The following is a 14,997-nucleotide window of genomic DNA, read 5'->3' on the forward strand; positions in this document are numbered from 1 at the left end:
AGACGGTAAAGCGTCTGCCTGCAATGTGGGGAAGCCAGGGTTCGATTCCTGGGTCGGGAAGATCCCCTGGAGAAGGAAATGGCAATCCACTCCAGCACTCTTGCCTGGAGAATCCCATGGACGGAGGAACCTGATAGGTTACAGTCCATGGGGTTGCAAAGAGTCAGACACGACTGAGCGACTTTCCATTTTATGTCTTTAATTTAAAAATAAAAATATTTACCATTTCTGTTCTTATAGAACATAAAATGTCTTCATATTTCTTGGACTTATTGGCTCTACATTTTGCTGATTTGGAAGCAGCTGCAGTATTGCTTTGCCTACCCAAAAAAGAATTTATAAATAGTACTGGTCAGTATCCAATATGTGTGATTTTTTTAAAACTGTTGACTGAATTGTCTTTAGGAAGTATATTTTTAGTGTAAAAACTACAATGCTGTATTATGGTAGTTCTATGAAATAGATTTTAAAATATGTATATTCCACACTGAAATGTATAAAATGACATTAAAAAGAAAAACTCAGTCAATGATTAAATACATTCATTTAACCCTTTAAATATTCCACCAGTCAGCATTTACTGAGGACCTACTCTGTGTCGGGCACTGTTCCATAAGGATATTTTGAATGTCTTCCCTGTTCCAGGAACTGTCCCAGGCATTTGGAATACAAAATTCATAAAGTACAGTCTGTTTTCTTAGGGAACTAAGGATCAGTACTATTGTGGGAAGAAGGGATAATCAGTTAGTAGCTGACTAGATCAGGGAAAAGCCTCAAGGTTGTGGAGCAATGGTCCCCATCACCATTAGACTGAAATATTTTATTTAAATTTTTCAGTACAGATTACATCTAACATCCTGGTTGTTTTGGAGGATGGCTACAAGAGACACAGGTAAGAGATTCTGGAACAGTGGGGATAGTTGTTGTTCAGTCACTCAGTCATATCCAACTCTTTGTGACCCTATGGACTATAGCATGCCGGGCTCCCCTGTCCTTCACTGTCTTCCGGAGCTTGCTCAGACTCATGCCCATCAAGTTGGTGATGCCATCCAACCAACTCGTCCTCTATCATACTCTTCTCTTGCCTTCATCTTTCCCAACATCAGGGCCTTTTCAAATGAGTTGGCTCTTCACATCAGGTGGCCAAAGTATTGGACTTCAGCATCAGTCCTTCTAATGAATGTTTGATTTCCTGTAGGAAATCTAATGATTTCCTTTAGGATTGACTGGTTTGATCTCTTTGCAGTCTAAGTTCAAAAGCATCAGTTCTTTGGCACTCAGCCTTCTTTGGTCCAACTTTCACATGCATACATGACTACTGGAAAAACCATAGCTTTGACTCTGCAGACCTTTGTTGGCAAAGTAATGACTCTGCTTTTTAATATGCTGTCTAGGTTTGTCATAGTGTAAATACCTTCTCCTCCATGAAACCTCTAGCAATCTGTCCAGCCGAACATAACTATTTAGTCAAACTCACAATGCTCTTGTTCTTATGTCATATATCTATGTTTCTATATCTGTAAGTCTCTATATTTGTCTGTCTGTCTCTGCATGGCAGCTCTGGGGTCTAAGAGCAAGTGTTCCAAGAGTCAGGAAATAGAAGACACCAGCCTCTTAAGTCCTCTTTCATTTGAGAAAGGCAAGATTTCAGAGAAGAATTTTTTTAAAAGCTGTCTTTAAAATGTCCCCGTCTGCCTGGCTACCAGACTAATATCCTTAGTGATATTTTTAGAACTACATTAAGTTCCAAATGTTTTATATATATATATATATATAGTAGCAGTATATATAAAACATAATAAAATGCATGATTGCATTGATTTTCTGATTTGCACTATGGAGAAACACATACAATGAATTTTGCCACTCAATAATTGCCCTTTGGTTACCTCCCTTAAAGAGTACATTTTACCTCCCATAAAGAGTATATTTTACAATACATTGTTAATAGAGGAAAGGATTATTTTATCAAATGCTCTTTACCTGTTGCTTTCGCTGGTGTTGTACATTACCTCACAATATTTTCTTATAATTGTAGCAGATTAATTATGTGTAATCTATGTATTATTTGTTTATGGAAATAGCTATGGTAATTTCTGACTTTCTTAATATGTCAGGAATAACTCATTTCTTCACACTAATGGTGCATATATGAGTGTATATGTTTGTTAAAATAACATCTTCACATAGTTACTAGTTTCAGTAGGATAAAATTTCAAGGATTATTCCCTCTGAAGCTTTTAGGTAGGAGAAGATGAGAAACTGGGCAAAGGAAAAAATTTCATCTTACTGTAGTGTATCACACAATTAGGTACTTTATGGGGAATTTTATGTCTTCTACTAAAATAGCCAGCATTGGATGTTTTCAGAAATAGGATATTGGACTGATCAGCTCATTGGTTAGTTCTGCTACGGTAATTTCTGTTTGCCTAAAGAGGGTGTTTTTTGCTTGATTTGAATACACATTAGAAAATAGTCAATGTTCTTTGTTTAGATTTCTTGAATCATACCATGCTAGAAATGGCCATACTACAAGATTTCTTACTTGTCAAAGTGCTTCTTTTTCAAGTGTTGTGGTAGGAGAATCATTTAATAGTGTGAGAAGAGATTCATAGTATGTTACATGGGAAAAAACATTATAGAAAAAATATAAATTACAGTTCCTTTTTATATTATATACACAAAGGAAAGCCTTTGGCAGTAGAGTTGTGGTTATGATCACAGGCTTTGGTGTAATTTGGAGGGTCCAGTTTCAAATCCTAGCTTCTCACCTTATTAAATATGTGACCTTTGACCTAGAGCAAATTACTAAACATCTCTGTGCCTTAATTTCCCCATTTGCAATGGAGATGATGGGTCCATACATTAAAGATTATTTATATTATCTGTTCTAAATTATTTATATATGATATAGAACAGAGATTGGTACAGAGTAAGTACTCAATATTGTTAAAAATGATATTGTTATTATTGTTGCATAATATTAATAATGCTTACCTTGGATAATTTGGCTTAAAAGTAACTTTTATTTCTTCTTTATAATTGTTTGTATTTTCTAGATTGTCTAAAATTGCCATGAATAAAGGTTAAATTATTTTAAATAAGAGAATAAAAGGCTAATACTCTAATTTATATTAGAAGTTTTTAAACACAACTCCAGCCCTCTTTAAGTCTTCTAAGCAGATACTCTACATGACTTTAGCTTTTATTTCATTCTTCTTAATGGATTAAAATTGGAATGTTACTGAGTTATTAAGATCTTAACAGTTCCACAGAAGTAATGTTAGCAGATAAAAATGTAAGTAGCTAATCATCTCAAAACATTATTTATAATAATAAATATTAAGGAAGACTTTTTATCACTCATTACAACTTTTTAAGTTTCTAAAGTTACTTTAAACCAAAGTGGATCACAGGGAAATGTGAAAAGCAAAATTATAGGTTTGAGGGAAAAAGAATTTAGTAAGTCACTGCTTGTTAATTCAAGGTTCGTTCATAAAAAGAAAGAATGAAAACTGACAATTATATATCTAATTGGGAAGAAAATGAAGATTTTTCCCACTAAAGCATAAACATGTCTATTTTCTTTTTATTTTCTTAAACAAATTAATCAATATAATAGGATATACTTCAATAATCATTCAAATCTTTACTAGACAATATATCTTACTTTGTAAAACTATGTATGAAAATGGTGTGCAAATAGAATATTGTTGCACTTTAGAGAATGAGTCAAATAATACTGTATATGGATTAATGAGCTACAGACCAATTTGAATTTTAGTCTTATGCATATTTTCTTTCTCTTCCCCCCAATTTAATTTTATCAAATTTAGTATCTTTTTCTCTAAAATATACTGTTCTACTCTGATCTGAATATACAATAATATATGTATATGTGTATGTATACACAGGTATTCATATACACTGACATATATACATATATGTGTGTGTATGTGTGTGTATTGCAAAAAGACAAATTGAGGATATACTTTTTAGCTCTACAGAGCACATTCATTCTGGCTATAAACTCTTAGCTTGTAATAATTTTACTTCCCACAAATTATTATAGAAAATATTCTAAAGATTTGTAACAATGATAGTAAAGGAGTTTTAGCCCTTTTTCCCCCTATCTCCTATAGTCATAGACCCAGGCTTTTAGGAGCTGAGAGATTCAGTGCTTTCTGGCTTGTGGTTAGGAAACCCACTGTAAAAATTATCACAGATTTTTCCTGGTTCAAGTTGTGACTAAGACTAGATCTTTTGTCTCAGGCTGGCTTCCTAGTTCACAGCAAAATTCTTCAAAAGTGACTGATTTCACAACTGGTTTCTCACTGTAAAAAAGGACACATTTAAAGGAAAAAAAAAAAAAACACTTAAAAAATATATGACTTGTGACAGCTCTGCAGTTAGCACCAAAAATACTGCCTCTGTAAAATAGTGGTTCAACGCAGTACAAAGCCTTTACATCTGTGCACTGTGAATGGGTTTATCAATGAAGAATACATTGTTAATGTGAAAAAGGAAGCCAATATAGATTTTGTATTAAACTTTAAAATTCTTTAATGACTTTTAAGTTCTTCCTAGACAGTGGCTCGAATATTTTATTTTCTAAATAATGGTATATGAACCCAGAGCCATTTTGTTATCATTTTTAAAGTCACTTGATTATCACCTTTGTTTCGTTTTTCTTGACATTGAATGTTTAAGACCAGATTCTTGGTCAATAACAAAGCAGATATATAGTTACCATCCAATGATTAGACCTGTACAGAGATAGAAATAACCTCTAGCTGGTAGGCTTGGCTGAGTCCTTCATCAGGTTTTCCAGTCCAGAGATACATGCAGTGTTATTTTAAAGAAGTTCTTTCTGTCTATATTTTTTTGCCGAAATACTCTACCTGCTGCTAAAAAAGATTTGAGGTTCTTTTTGGAGATACATTATTTTTTGATACCCTGAAACAGTTTTTAAGAGCATTTCTCAATATAGGCAATAACTTTCACAACTTCTCCAGTTTATTAACTAGAGGACTTGGACAGCTCTTTAGGGGTTTGTAGGAAATGCATTTTTCTTCCCTACCTTTTTCTTTCCCTCTGAAATAACATACTCAACGTGTAGGAAAGGAAGAGAACCCCACGGTCTGCATTGTGATCTCAGTAGTTTCTTTCTGTAACTGGACATAGAAGAAAGACTTCCAAAACATTTTAATTTAAATGAATGTGTTGGAGTATAAACCAAAGATGATGCCTCTTTTGTGACATTAAAAAATAATAATAGCAAAGGCAACTTAGTTTACATATTACTTTAAAATTTTGGAAAAATCTTTCCTGAATATAATCTTATTTAATTTTTTGTAGGTTCTAGATAGTGTTTGTATTGTTATGCCTACTTTATAAATGAGAAAACTAAGCCTCTGAGAGACCTTGCAGTTGGTGAATGTCAAACCAAGTCTAGAAATCATAGTAACCCTTAAACCCAGGATACCACATATTATCTTGACGATGACTTTGGTTCTGAAGAAGTCACAGTGACAACTCAAAACTAGACTAGCAATTAGAATAAAGGAAAATTGGGGTTGTTATATTAAGCAAAGCCTAAAAAAGTAATCAAAGACTGAAATCTGGAATTTGGTATAAAACAGAATTTATCTGTATCAACTCTGTGTAGCTTAAATAGGGAAGATTAATAATTTTCCTGTTGATACTACTTTAGGAGCAAAACCAAATTAACAGCTTGGATTTGGGAGAAATAGATTTTAAAGTCCTAAAATTCTGGCTACCAAAGTATAGAAGTTGTATTACTTTATATTTTTAAAAAAAAAAGGTTTAGGGAATAAAGCTTTATACTTGAGGAATTTTTCATTGAAAGATTATTTTTCTTGTGATTGCACATGAATAGTCTATGAGATTAGTTGTGCCAAATTCCACGGGTCTCTCTGTGCCCATCGTTCTTTGGTTCTTGCCTTTAATAATAGGATCGAAGGGGATGAGAAAAGATAGGAACAGGAGGGAGGGAGATGGAGAGAGAGGCAAAGAAAGAAATCGAATCTGCGGAAACAGAACAGTTCCAGGTGCACCTCAGTGGGCCAAACAGAGCATTCAGTACAGTGTATTAACATGGGCTTGAATAATTCAAACTTTCAAACCTCAGGAAGAGGCTTTCCAGTGGGAGGAAAAAGTCCCCATAATTAAAGCTTCCCTGGCACATGGAGGCAGCTGTATCCTCCGACAGACCGAGAAAATTGGACATGGCCTAATAGCCTACGAGAACAGGCATGCTGGGTTGCAGCATTGTTAGAGAAGTGTTAGGTTTATTTTGGTGTTCTCCAATTATAAAGTCAATTCTCTGGATACCAGCTTCTTTTACATATTAATGGCCTAACCCTTGGCATATGGCAAGAATGTAGTATTCAACTCCGAGACTGCTTGAAAAAATGGAATAGTGAATTCAAAGATGCCAGTGGCAGCATATTACATTTTTGAAAGGTAGCTTTCAAAATAAACAAGAAGATGGGAATTTTTTTACATCAATATGCCAGTCATTTTAGAAAGAAAAATATTTCCTCACTTAATGTCTCCACATAAAGTGCTTAAGGGGTTCAAGTTATTATGTGTATTTAATAGATATATGTATTCATACAGTTTCTGAACGTTGTCTTAAAAATTATTTCTGTATGTACATTCCAACCGTAGCAAATTTAAACTATGACTTCAATTCACTCCTTTCAAGTATTCAAAAATCTTACTTGATTTTAGCTGATCCAAGTGCCAAGTTTCATCAGCACCTTGTTTTTTTGTAGAAGGTGCTTGTTTTTCCCCTCTGGTGCCCTTCCTATTTGTAATTTCCTGCAATCTCCCAGTGTCTTCAGCAAGGAGGCTAATTGTTAAGCTTGTTTTCTGGGGGCTGAATGCAGCAAAGGGTCTATCTGAAATAAACAATTCAGTGTATTCCTGGAGGCTTTGCCAGACTGTGAAAAGCTAAAACATATTGTGGTGTTCCCTCGGGGACTTCACAGCATGCCTGGGCTGAGGAAAGTGGGAAAAGAGGGTAACCACAGTATCTTCTACTTTCCCTTCCCTTTACTGACTTTTGAGTGAAAAGCTTACCTCTCTCTTCACATTTGATTCCCCTCCCACCCCAACATCCGGAACGTCAGTGCAGCCAGTGAGCTGTGTTCCAGGTAGCCGCAGGGGAAGGGAAAATAGACACGGAAGGCAAGGAATCTGAAGGCTGCTGCTCCAGGGAGAAAAGAAGTTTATTTTTATCACTCTCTTTAAAAGCTGGCCAAAAAGCATCTCTGGCCTTTCAAAGGAATTCTATTACATTCAGGACAAGCTTTTAAAACTTTCATGATAAAACTGTATTATACAGAACCATCATTCCAAGAGTTAGATCTAACATTGTGAGACTACACTGGCATACTTCATAAAGTCTAAGTCAGTTTAAATCATGTATTTTTAATTAAGGGATCGTGTTACCCTTATTAGCACCCATATATGTTGTACTGACTAAAGATGCTGCTTTGTCGCTCAGTCGTGTCTGACTCTTTGCTATCTCATGGGCTGCAGCCCACCAGGCTCCTCTGTCCATGGGATTCTGCAGGCAAGAATACTGGAGTGGGTTGCCATTCCCTTCTCCAGAGGATCTTTCTTACCCAGGAATTGAACATGGGTCTCTCACATTGTAGGAAGATTCTTTACCATTTGAACCACTAAGGAAGCCCAGCTGACTAAAGATGCGGTAAGATAAAAATATGTGAAACACTGAGATATTTTGGAAGCGACCACCAAGACAAAGGTGTGATGTGTTACTGGGGAAATAGACTTAGACATATCCCAGAGTACATTTCTTATTCTGCATTCCCAATTAAATGATATCTGAACTCTCATTTTCATGCTCAAAATCTGTTCCTAACAAGAACTTTGCCAAACTTATTAGACTGTTGCCTTAAAGAAGTAGAATGAGTGGCTTCAGTGTGTAACCACAAACCCATTAACCTGACGCTCTCACGTTTACAGATTGCATTGTTAGCCTGATAATGATGAGAGGGTTTATGATTTTATTACTTACTAGTTTTTATGATTCTTAAAGGCTCTGAAAGTGCCCTACTTTGCTTTAATGGTAAATTGTGAATAAGCAGGTCAGATTATCTTCAAAGGCATACAAATGGAAATTGAATCTCTGAAGGCTCATCCAAAATGGAAGAGATGAGTGTAATATTTTTTCTGCCTTCAAAAATATCATATTTTGGAACTTTTTGAATGTCAGTGTAACAAAATAAACTTTAGAGACACCATTTGCCACGTGGAAGACAGAAAATGTTGGAAATAATTTCATAATTCAATATTCAGAAGACTCAGCTATAATCAATTATGTGATTGGGACAAGTCTGATTTTGAGTCCCATTTTATTAACTGAATTTGGATAACTGGCTCTGATCCCCTTCCCAGTGGTATGTCCTGGGTTCCCTCCCCACTGCATCATGGGAGGGGAGTCTACCTCCCAAATTTCAGCTTGTGGCCAGAATTCTCATTTTATCTGTTGAAAGGCTCTATAATGTAGCTGAGTCTCCTTTCAGACTCAGCTCCCCATGTCCCTTTTAGGTCTTTTTTAACTCCATAGGCTGCCAAATGTTGGCCTATATGATCACCTGTGTCCTGAAATATAGCAGCCTATTGTCCTCAGGAACAAGTGAAAAATCCTGAATCTGGCCTAAAAAGGCCCTTCCTAAGTTGACATTGACCTGAGTCACCTCAACTTCCCACTCCATGTTCCAGTCACCCTGAACGACTTTCAGCTTTCCACATTCTTCATGATTTTTTTCCCTGTATGTGGAATACTTTTACCAACATCTTCCTCTTCCTCTGTCTGTCTCTGTGTCTGTACTCTCTCTCTGTAACCCACACACGTAACCACAAGCATCCCTATCCTGGAAAACCTCACTCTCTTCAGGGTTCACATAGATAGTGTTTCTCTGAGAAGCCCTCCTGGGCTGGTTTGGCTGCCTTTGTGGATCCTTCTCTGGTTCCCAGGCCGTGGACTTCTGCTTTGGTCCTGTTTATCATTCTGGATTATAAGTGCCTTTTATTTCCTGTTCTTTGTAGGAATTCTTTCCTTGCTGTTCCCTAAGCTATCTGAAGCTAGGGACCAGGGCTTATTTACCATTTTGTTTTTATTTATGAAGTCACTCAGTTGTGTCCGACTCTTTGCGATCCCGTGAACTGAAGCCCACCAGGCTCCTCCATCCTTGGGATTCTCCAGGCAAGAATACTGGAGTGGGTTACCATTTCCTTTTCCAGGGGAACTTCCCGACCCAGGGATCGAAGCTCTGAGCCACCAGGGAAGAGATAGATAAGTTTAAATGTTTAAATAAGGGACCAGGGCTTATTTACCATAGTGTTCCTATTACTTGCCCTAGTGTCCGCTACATAACAGTTTCTCAGTAAGTATTTGTTGACTGGATCAGCGAGCTAGAGCCAGTGCATCCAAACTCTCTCCTAAGTTCTGAAAGGTGGCCTTTTCCACCCAGCAGACCGTGGCCACCTGCCGAGGACAGTCCCCTCTGTCTGATTCTCCTGCCCTGCTCCATCCCTTTAAGGTAAATACCATCATACTGGACTATGTCCTGACTACAAGGGCATTCTCAGGAAGCACTGAGATAAGGACAGTCATCAGGGGCCAATACAAATGTGGATGCTTCCAGAATGGAGAGCACCCTTAATTGGTGTTTTCATCATTTAAATCTCACTGCAATTGCAATAAAACTATGGGACAGCTTTGTTATACTCCATCACTGCATAAGCTACATTTCCAACTTTGTAAAACACACCAAGCACAGATTCCACCTATTTTTCCCTAAATAGAAAAAACAAGCTAAAGTTGAAACTATACTTCCATTGCAGAAGCCAATAGTGCAGTTTGCTGCTCTTCATGCCTCTTACCCTATGCTAAGAACAAGCACAATTTACAGGGCATTCCCTTAAGCAGTACTTTCACATTTCAGGATCATTGCATATACATTCTTGCGTTAGTTCAACGCTGATAAACACCCAAGCACACACATCTAAGCATTGACAGAAGGTACTGATTTTTCTTGTGCAGAAATATGATCAAGCAATAATCCTGAAGTTTTAATATCCTTACGTAGTTCCAGGTTTCTTTGCCTAATTCTTAACTTTTAGATACATGATTTATTGTCATTAAAGTTCTCCAGTATTGATCAGCAAGCCTATAGTGCACTGCCTATTTCTCCAAATGGAATTGATGCCATAAAGTAGAAGCAGGGTGAAAATAGCTTATTATTGTTGTCATGCTTGATTCTTTACTAAGCTTTGGAGTTTTTCCTGAGTGGTGAATTACTGATAACCTGATCTTGTTAGCTGCACTCTGTCATTTGCTGTGGAGAACACATTTCCATCTGTTTTCAAAAGGAATCCTTTGAGATCTGCGTGTGTGCATGAAATTTTATGCAAAGAAAAAAGTGTGCTTCCCTAGACGTGGTCTTTCTTTCGTGTAAATTCACTCTTACCACTCCCTGTTCATTTCAGCTCTACCTCAACCTCAAGCATGTACTTTCTTCTCTACTCTCCCAGCCACCAGCCTTCAGCTTCTAGTGGAAATTGGTATTCGAGAAATCTGAATACACTGATGAACAATTAAAACCTTGGAGATTTGTTAAGAGTTTATAGTCTCACACTTTATTGGATTTTTAAGGAATACTAAAATATCACTGCTTTTTTAGAGAATGAGAAAGGCTTGACATTCCTCCCAACCTGTTAAATTCATCTCAGCTTTCATTTTATTGCATTTTATTTTACTGTTAATTGGGGAGAATTTTTCTGTTCATTTGGACTCCAATCCTGTAAGACTGGTAAATCTGCAAGCAAGATTATACAAAAAATGCCACCCTCCAGACAGAGAAATTAGTAATAATGACAAGAAGAATAACATTTTAAATGGCCTACACTCAAATTCAAGAGGTAAAAGAATTAAACAGAATTTCTATTGATTTTGATGTATTTTTTTATTACAGCATGGTGTTCATTTATGGAGCTATATAAATCTCATAAGAATAATTGAGGAGCACGTGTAAACCTGCTCCCTTGTCCCTTTTGGGTTTCTTCCCTCATGACTCAACCCAAATGTCAGGAAACAGCTGTCAGTCATGGGTGGCTGTGTTTAATCATCTATTGTTTCTCACACTAACCAAACCCCCAGAAGCCCATCCCAGGTGGCCTTTACCAAAAGTAAGAAATGAGAGCCACGGTCCTCTCTCATCAGGGATAATTAGAGTGACCTTTTCATGTTTGGGGAATTTTAAAATATATTTTAAAATATCAGAGTAAAAAAACTCAGTTATCGTTTTTTGCTTTATAATTAAAACTGTAACCTAGACAAGGCAGCCTTTAATGAAAGCATTTCTGCTCAGCAAGGGATATAGGAATACATCTCTGGAACTAAACCTTTTAAAACATCCTTGAATATCTGCATATGGCATTTCCTGAAGTCATTGAAATTTCTATGTGTGTACTCAGGCATGGAGCTGTTTAGAATGAATTCCTTTATCAGGAACTGTTCCCTGCTTTTCTTTGCCTACGAAATGTTTTGTGTAACAAACATCATAACCCAGAAATGTATCTGTTTATTCAGCAGATGGAAGTGATAAATTTGAAACACGGAAAAGGAGAGGAGGAAAAAACCAAGTCTTGCATTTATACAAACAGAGTTTTATTATTGTTAAAATTATTATTACTGTTTATTTAACTGCTCTTATAAGCAACTGCATATTTCTTGTTGTGAAGAAGCAAAAGGAATGTAATTAATTTTCTTCTTTTTTCTAGCATGGTTTATTACTTATCCATCATTGGCAGTTAATACCCTGTTGATACTGTAATAACCAGGGAGAGCCACCACTGAATAGAATGAAAGAGAATTAAGATTTTTTTTAAAATAAACTTTAATAATGTATCAATCTTATTAGGGGTAAAAGTGATTCTCCTAATATTTGAAACTTTCAGTTGAAAAACTATGACATGACTCTTCTGGATTTCTTTATATCTTTCTACTTGGTCTTAAAGCACAACGCCAAAAACATTCTGATTACAGATTTGCCTTTAATGTAAAGGAAAGCCAACCTGGTAAAGCTAAAATAGGTCTGACTGGTGTTCATTCTTTCCCAGATGCACCATTCCCTTCTTTAGCTGGAGATTTGTCCTCATTCCGCCAAAGGATCATAATGTCTTCCAACAGTGTCTGAAATAACCCCATTTTTTGAACATCATTCCATTTCATTATGTCCTTATAGAAACAGAGGGATACAGTAAAGAGCGGGTACCTCATCAAAGGAGAGTCAAGTGGATCAAGTGGGAAAGAGGGAACATATGCATGTGTTTGGAAAATAGGCCTTTTTGTGCCCATTAGACTCCAGTCTTAGCTGTAGAAATTGCCCTGTATTTTATGAAATTTGGGCTATGGAGAGGAAACTTGAAAGTGCAGAACTGAGGTCATTTAATATATTTCACCTGGAAATTTTCACCCATCGGAGACTTGGTTTTTTGTTTTTTGTTTTTTCCTTCTCTCTACTGTTAGCTTTTAGAGATTTAGCTATGGCAGATCATGGGCTAATTTACTCAAATGGAATTTGTACTAGTTCAGAAAGACTGCTTTTTGCTTTTTAATAGCTGGTTAGTAGAGTACCCTTGCCTTGCATAAAACCCTAAGTTACCCCACTGATTAAGATGGCACCGAACACTTACTCTCTCACCATGCCAGTATTTAAATGTGAGTTAATTTATTCAAACAATAAATACATACAGAACATTCTGTGTGCATGGCAGATGAAGTGTTACGAGCACGTTCAGAGCAAGGCATTAATTAATCCTTAGCATGACTTAGCATTGTATTGTAGGGTGGCCAAGGAAATGAGGACCAGATAAGTCCGCAGTTCTCACCCAGCTCTGTTAGTTAAAAAAGTCACTTGATTTCTCTAGTCTTTGCTTTTGTAAAAGAACTAACATAGACATGACAGAGGCTTCAGTTTCCCGAACTTGCCTTCTTTATTTGTTACCTTTTCTTTCTTTTTGGCATCTACCAACTCTGTGAATTTTGATGAGCTAATAGTTTTCAGAAAATACTTTTCAGATGGTTATGGGATTATATCAAAAACCCTAGGGCAAGAGGCATGAGAACAAGAACAATGACCAACCTGAGTTTCTATCAACACTGAAAACTGCTGCCTAAGCCAAAACCATGAGGACTTTTCTCTGTCCCAGAAGTCAGCAAACTGTATAATATAGCCTTTGGGTCAAAGACCTGTCACTAGCTTTTGTACTACCTGGGACCATTTACACTTTTAAATGGTTAAAAAACATCCAAAGAAGGATATATTGTGACATGTGATAGCTATATGATATTCAAGTTTCAGTATTTGTAAATAAAGTTTTATGGGAACACAGCCACCCTTGTTCCTTTATGGATTGTCTGTGGCTGATTTCATTCTACAATGGCAGAGTTGACTAGTTGCTACAGAGACCATATGGCCACTAAAAATGTATTTACTCTCTGGCATTTTATAGACAAAGTTTGCTGGCACCTTGTTGTTCAGTCGCTCAGTCATGTCTGAATCTTCACCACCCCATGGACTGCAGCACGCCCAGACTTCCTTGTCCTTCACTATCTCCCAGCTCAAACTAATATCCATTGACTCAGTGATGCCATCCAACCATCTCATCCTCTTTCATCCCCTTCTCTTCTTGCCTTCAATCTTGCCCAGCATCAGGGTCTTTTCCAATGAGTCAGAGATTCAGCTTCAGCATCAGACCTTCTAATGAATATTCAAGGTTGATTTCCTTTAGGATTGACTGGTTTGATCTCCTTGCAGTCCAAGGGACTCTCAACAGTCTTCTCCAGCACCACAGTCCCAAAGCATCAATTCTTCTGTGCCCAGCCTTTTTTATTGTCCAGCTCTCACATCAGAACATGACTACTGGAAAAACCATAGCTTTGACTATACGGACCTTTGTAGGCAAAGTAATGTCTCTGCTTTTTAATACACTGTCTAGGTTTGCCATTGCTTTTCTTCCAAGGAGCAAGCGTCTTTTAATTTCATTTGCCTACCCTGCTGTATAAAATCCCTGACCTTCTTCAGCCAGAAGCCCCCTGCCTGTCACATGTGCTGATGCACATCCCCTGACTACAGCCTTATCATGTGAATCAGTTAAATCATTCTCTTCTTACAGTTACTGTACATGTATTATAAGCATCATGTATCTGCAGGAGGGTGTTAAAGTTTAGTAACATTATATAAAGCACGTAGGAGAATGCTTGGCACAGAGAGACAGTGTTAGGTACTACTGTTGTTATTTACTTATATGTCTGTTCATTTAACAAATATATATATTATGCCTTTATTGCATGTAGTTGTGCAGTCAGGGGATCATTAGGTGCTAAGGTTTATGAAGATAACTGACGCATTCCCAAACTTCAAGGAGCTTATGCTCTAAAATGTACCTATTGAATAACAATGCAAAGTAGAGTTGAGTCACAATTGCAGATGAAGTATGATGAGACTTCAAAGGCAAGAGGAAAGGAAAGGTGAACTCAGGGAAAGCTTCTGCAGAAGAAAATATCTGAGCTTATCTTGCCCTTTCTTTGCCACGACCACCCCTGAGTCTAACCTTTGAATTGCCAACAATTGCATTCCTTTCCTAATCCTATTTGCATCTCCAACTACTACTTGTCTTCCCATCTTGCTCCCTTTATTATTTATTATTACTCCAATTCAAGCAATGCTGAGGAACCTACAATCCATTGATCCCACCACCTTCTCACTGCCTCCACCCAATCACAGCTTTAATTTCCTTCTACCAGCTTAATTATGTGGCTCTTCATCACAATTACTCCTTAACTTATACCCTCAATTCCATTAGTAACTAAATCCAACCGTCTGTCTATGCAGGATCCCTTGCAATCTAACATTTCTAGAGAAAAACATACCA

General features: G+C 36.9%; 1 protein-coding gene across 1 annotated transcript in view; it reads left to right on the forward strand.

Annotated features, from left to right (window-relative positions):
- HS3ST5 (heparan sulfate-glucosamine 3-sulfotransferase 5) overlaps positions 741-14,997 on the forward strand; it is a 239,225-nt gene continuing 224,968 nt past the window's right edge. Inside the window, exon 1 of the mRNA XM_005684547.2 lies at positions 741-892. The gene's annotated coding sequence lies outside the window, so the exon portion shown is untranslated. The remainder of the gene's footprint in view (positions 893-14,997) is intronic.

Source organism: Capra hircus, chromosome 9 (assembly GCF_001704415.2).
Source record: "Capra hircus breed San Clemente chromosome 9, ASM170441v1, whole genome shotgun sequence".
Classification (NCBI taxonomy): Eukaryota; Metazoa; Chordata; class Mammalia; order Artiodactyla; family Bovidae; genus Capra; species Capra hircus.